This window comes from Penaeus monodon, unplaced genomic scaffold, assembly GCF_015228065.2.
Source record: "Penaeus monodon isolate SGIC_2016 unplaced genomic scaffold, NSTDA_Pmon_1 PmonScaffold_8789, whole genome shotgun sequence".
Classification (NCBI taxonomy): Eukaryota; Metazoa; Arthropoda; class Malacostraca; order Decapoda; family Penaeidae; genus Penaeus; species Penaeus monodon.
Genome location: NW_023664091.1, coordinates 6,474 through 13,039, shown reverse-complemented (window position 1 = coordinate 13,039; position 6,566 = coordinate 6,474). Strand labels below are relative to the sequence as shown.

The window sequence follows — 6,566 nt, the reverse complement described above, 5'->3', positions numbered from 1 at the left end:
TTCCCTCCCCTCCCCCTCTTCTTTTCCCTTCTCCCCTTTTCCCCCTCATCTCCCATTCCCTTCCCCTTCCCTCCTCCTCTTCCCCCCTGTTCCCTTCTTTCTTTTCCCTTTCTCTCCTTTCCCTTCCCTCCTCTTCCCTCCATCCTCTTCCCTTCCTTCCTCTCCCTTCCTTCCTCTCCTCTTCCTTCTCTCTCTTCCCTTCCTTCTTTCCCTTTCTTCTTATATTCCTTCTCCTCCTCTCCTCCCTTCTTCCCTTCCCTCCTCTCCCTTTCCCCTTCCCTTCTCTCCTCTTCCTTACTCCTCTTCTCTTCTTTTTTCCCTTCCCTTCGTTTCCTTCGTTTCCCCTTCCACCCTCTTCTCTTCTCTTCTTTCCTTCGTTTCCTTCCCATTTCTCTTCTTTTTTCTCTTCTCTTCTCTTCTCTTCTCTTTCTCTTTCTTCTTTCCTTTTTCCTTTTCTTCTCTTTCTCCTTCTCTTCCTCTCTCTTCTACCTCTTCCTATCCTCTCATCTTCATCTTTTTCTATCCTCTCTTTCCTCTCCATTCTATCTTCTTTTTCCCTATCCTCTCATCTTCTTCCTATTTTTCTTCTATCCTCTCATCTTCTATCTTCTATCCACATATATCCTCTCATCTTCTATCTTCTATCCACAGCTATCCTCTATTTCTATCCTATCTCTTCTATCTTTTCTATCCTCTTCTATCTCTCATCTTTCTATCTTTTTCTATCCTGTTCTATCTTTCCTTCTATCCACATCTATCTCTTATTTTCTATCCTATCCTCTTCCTATCTTTTTTATCCTTCTATCATCTCATCGTCTATCCTACCCTCTTCTATCTTTTTCATCCTTGCTATTTTCTTCTATCTTCGTTTATCTCTTCTATCCCTCATTCTTCTATCTTCTACCACATCTATCTCTCATCTTTATATATATATATATATATATATATTATTATACATACATACATACATATGTGTGTGTATATATGTAGTCATATATAGAGAAGATATGGGTATACATTTTTTTATATATATGTGTATATATACACATACCCTATGTATATGTATATTAGGTGTGTGTATATATAGGATATTCTTTGGACACAAGTATACATGTAGATGTATGAGGTGCAGTCAGGGAAGAATGTGTGCAACAAATTGCCTACAGTAATGCCCTTTACATATACAAAATGTAATGGTTATATGGGTCTTGTGATTGTAGTATAGATGTATGTATGTATGTATGTATGTTGATGTGTGAAAATCAATTGAATGTGTTTGTCTCTTAACTTAATGTAATCCATTTGCTCTTACACATGATGCGTTGTGTCTGTAACGTATATGAATAGATGTACATTGATTGCTACTCAATATCAAGTCACTAAATACAAAATGTATGGGTGTGTGTTATGAGTATGGCATTTATTATTATCTCATAGATTTGTCAATTTCTCATTAGGAAAGATGCTGTGGCTCAAAGAGCCGATGTTGAGATGGGGCCGACAACCAAGAAAATGTTTATTTCTTATCGGTATTCTTGGGGGAGACAGTCCTGGATGTTGGCAGAAACCACCACCCTGGGCAATGTGTGACGCCAGACAGCGTTGTTGAGTCTTCATCGTTACGGATGGCAAGCTGCAAAGTGACGGGGAATGATAAGGGTCTTCTGTTGTCACGAGCGGCGTTACATGCCAATTCCAGGACCTCAGCGGCCAGGTATTCCATGACGGCAGCCAGGTACACGGGGGCACCAGCTCCCACACGCTCGGCGTAGGTGCCCTTACGCAGAAGGCGGCTGAATTCTGCCAACAGGGAAATGAAGGCCGGCCCTGCTGGAGCGGGACTTTGGACTTGCCACTGTACCTGACCACCCTTACCACGGACCAGACATGATGTTTGCTTGTTAGGTATTTATAAAACCTTATCGCTGTTTGTCGAGCCTTGAGCGTTTATAGGCGGCCCGGTTGACTGAGTCAGATTGCGACGGCTGGCATGGGAACGGTACCTCAGAGAGCCAGTATTCGTAGGTCTGTACGCGGCAGGCTGGCATGTCGCGTCGGAACAAATAAAAGGAAAAGTGAGTGGGGAGCGTCATTCTTCAGTGGCCGTAAGTACGATTGACATCATGCCACCAAAACTTCGGAAAGGCTGCCAAGAAGGGGACGGTAAGCCAAAAGTCTATCACCAAGGGTGATAAGAAGAAGAAGCGCAGGATGAAGGAGGAGCTTACAGCATCTAACATCTACAAGGTGCTCAAGCAGGGTCCACCTGACACTGGTATCTACTCCAAGGCCATGTCTATCTGGAACTCTTTTCGCATGATGACATTTTTGAAACGCATTGCAGCTGCGGCTTCCCGCCTTGCCCACACTACAACAAGCGTTCCCACCATCACCAAGCCGGGAGATTCAGACCGCTGTTCAGGTTGTTGCGCCCGGAGAACTGGCTAAGCACGCCGTTAGTGAGGGAACTAAGGCCGTCACCAAGTACACGTCTTCCAAGTAAACTCTAGGTTGGCATGATTTAGTGCCTCCTAGAACAACAAGGCTTCCTTTAGGAGCCAAGATCTTGATAATAGCAGATTATACAATGACGTTAGTAACCCAATTGCCACCATACTTTCCTGCTAGTACTAGTAATACTAGTAGTAGTATTAGTACTAAACTACTAATGTACTAACTACTATACTACTAATTATTACTGCTACTACTGCGCCACCACTACCATGCTGTTTAGAAGTGCTGTATTATTATGCCAACATTGTATAAACTAATTACTCCTATTAATAACATACCATTAATGTCCTATAAGTTTTATTTAGTATTTACCAAACTTGTGATAAATTATAGTAAATACTACTACCATTGCTGTTCCTACATGTTTAATATTATCAACATTGTGATAATCATACTACTGTACCAGTACCATTACTTCTATAAGTTCATTTATTCTTACCAACATTGTGATAATCATAGTCTCAAATAAGAATAATGACACTATCCATATCAATGGTATCGAAAGAAAAGACAACATTTCCCGCCTATTCAAGGAATGTGCAAATTCAGGATATAGTTCACTAGGGCCTACGACTACCTACTACTACACTACTCCTCCTACTTCCTGGTACATTTATTTATTTATTTAGTAGATTAGGACTTGGCTCATTGCACTTTGTTTATTTCTGTTACTCAAAAGTGAGTCATAAGATAATGTTTAGTGTACGTGTGTCTTGATTGCAATATATATATATATATATATATATATAATATATAGATATATATTATATATCTATATATTGTGTGTGTGTATAGGTATATATATGTATATTATGTATATTGATATAGGAATGAGAGAGTGTATGTGTGATGTGTTGTATGTTATATATATATACAGTATTTAGATATATATTATATATACAATATACTATACATATAATGAGAGAGAGAGTGTGTGTGTATACTATATATACAGTATACACACAACACACACACACAATATATAAAATAGAACAATGAGAGAGAGAGTGTGTATCATCACAGTATTCAAACAATATATATATATTTATATATATATATATATACTATATAGAATAATATAACATCTATATACATATATACGCAATATAACTATCCGTATAATGAGAGAGAGAGAGAGAGTGTGTGTGTGTATGTGTATATATATATATATATATACAGTATTTATATACAATATATATATATGTGTGTGTGTGTGGTGTGTGTGTGTGTGCTGTGTGCTTGTGTGTGTGTGTGGTGTGTGTGTGTGTGTGTGTGTCTGTCTATATATACATATATACACAATAGGATATATATACAAATGAGAGAGAGTGTGTGTATGTGTGTTGTGTATATATATACACGTTATATATGTGTACATGTATATATGTGTATATTATATGTATACATATACATATATATATAATATAATATATTATATAGTATATTATATGAGAGAGAGGGAGTGTAGTGTGTGTAATATATATATATATCCAGTATATATACAATATATATATGTATATATAATATATATATATATACATACATACATACTACACACACACAACATTATATATTATATATATATATATATAATTATATATATATATGTATAGAAAATACTGTAGATATATATATATAACCACACAAATACACTCCCTCTCTCTCATATAACATACAATATTATATATATATATATATATATATATATAATGAATGTATACATATATATACACAAAATACATGTATACATCTATAGTGTATATATATACACCAACACCACATACACACCACTCTCTCTCATGTATATTATCTATGTTGTAATATATGTAATATAGACACACCACACACACACACACCACACACACACACCACAGACACACACACACACACACACAACACACACCACACCACACATATATTATATTGTATATAAATACTGTATATATAATATATATATATTACACATACACACACACCAATCTTCCTCTCTCTCTCATTATCGGATATTAGATTGCGTATATATGTATATATAAGTATTATTATATATATATATCATATATAATTATATATATATATATTATATAATTGGTTGAAATACTGTATATATACACACTCTCTCTCTCATTGTAGATATATTATATATTGTGTGTGTGCTGTGTGTGTGTATAACTGTATATATTGATTATACACACACACTCTCTATTCATTAGATGTATATTAGATTGTATAGATATATATATATAAATACTGTATATATATTACATACACACACACAACATACACTCTCTCATCCTAATATCATATACAGATATATACTATAATGATACCTATATCACACACACACATATAATTTAGATATATATATATATAATATATATATATATATATATACTATAATATATTTGCAATCAGACCACACTAACACTAAAACATATATTATGGACTCACTTTGAGTAACAGAATAACAAAATGCCATGAATCCAAGGGTCTAATACTAAATAAAAATAATAAAAATATCCAGGAGTTGAGAAGGAGGAGTTGTAGTAGTAGTAGTAGTAGGCCCTAGTGAACTACTATCCTGATTGCACATTACCTGATAGGCGGGAAATGTGTTTTTCTTTCAATACATTGATATGGATAGTGTCATTATTCTATGAGACTATGATTATCACAATATTGTAAGAAATAAATGAAACCTTATAGGACAGTAATGGTATGGGTATCCCAGGTACTAGTAGTATGATTACACAAGAGGATTAATAATAAACATTGTAGGACAGCAATGGTAGTAGTTAGTACGATCATTATCACCAAAGTTGGTAATTATAAATAAAACTTATAGGACAGTAATGCAGTGGTAGTAATAGGAGTATAATAAATATCACAACGTTGGCAATAATACATGAACTTCTAGAACAGAATGGTAGTGGTGGCAGCATAGTAGCAGAGTAGTAGTAGTCGTATAGTAGTCAGTAGCAGTCAGTAGTAGTATAATACTACTACTAGTCGTACTTAGTACTAGCAGGAAAGGTAGTGTGGCAATTGGGTTACTAACGTCATGTGTATATATGCTTTATCACGATTGTGGCGCCAAAGGGCGATGTTGTTCTAGGAGGAAAGTAATCATGCAACTAGAGATTTACTGGGATAGAAGTGTACTTCGGTGAGGCTTTAGTTCCCCACTAACGGGCGTGCTTAGCCAGTCTCCGGGCAGCAACAACCTGACAGTCCCGGTTTGAATCTCCAGGCTGGTGATGGTGGACGCTTGATAGTGTGCAAGGCGGGAAGCATCAGCTGCAATGCGTTTTCAAAAATGTCATTAACGAAAAGGTCATGATAGACATGGACCTTGGAGGATGATTACCAGTGTCAGGGTGGACCTGCTGAGCACCGTGTAGATGTAGATGCTGCTGTAGCCTCCTTCCTCCTGAGTTCTTCTTCTTATCACCATTGGTGATAGACTTTTGGGCCTACGGCCTTCGTGCCGCCTTTCGGAAAGTTTTGGGTGGATGATGTCAATCGTACTCGGCACGAAGAATGAAGCTACCCAATCACTTTTTCTTTATTGTTCGACGCGCATGCAGCCTCCGCGTACAGGGACCACGACTACTGGCTCATCTGAGGTCCCGTTCCACATGCCAGCCGTCGCAATCTGACCAGTCAACGGGGCCGCCTATAAAAGCTAAGCTCGACAAACAGCGATAAGGTTATAAAAGTACCTAACAAGCAAACATTCATTGTCTGGTCGTGGTAAGGGTGGTGGTAGTGTAAAGGGCAGTCAAAGTCCCGCCCAGCAGGGGCCGGCCTTCAGTCCCCTTTGGCAGAATTCACCGCCTTCTGCGTTAAGGGCACTACGCCGAGCGTGTAGTGGGAGTGGTGGCCCAGTGTACCGGGCTGCCGTCATGGAATACCTGCCGCTGAGGTCCGGAACTGGCAGGTACGCCCGCTCGTTGACAACAAGAAGGGACCGATCATCCCCGTCACTTGCAGCTTTGCGCATCCGCTGAGCAACGAAAGAGCCTCAACAAGATGCCTGTCTGGCGTCACCATGC

General features: G+C 37.9%; 2 pseudogenes; one reads left to right on the top strand and one right to left on the bottom strand.

The window, feature by feature from the left end:
• Window positions 1-1,516: 1,516 nt before the first annotated feature.
• On the bottom strand, window positions 1,517-2,048 carry LOC119571941 (annotated as a pseudogene).
• Window positions 2,049-2,123: 75 nt separating this feature from the next.
• On the top strand, window positions 2,124-2,503 carry LOC119571940 (annotated as a pseudogene).
• Window positions 2,504-6,566: the final 4,063 nt, after the last annotated feature.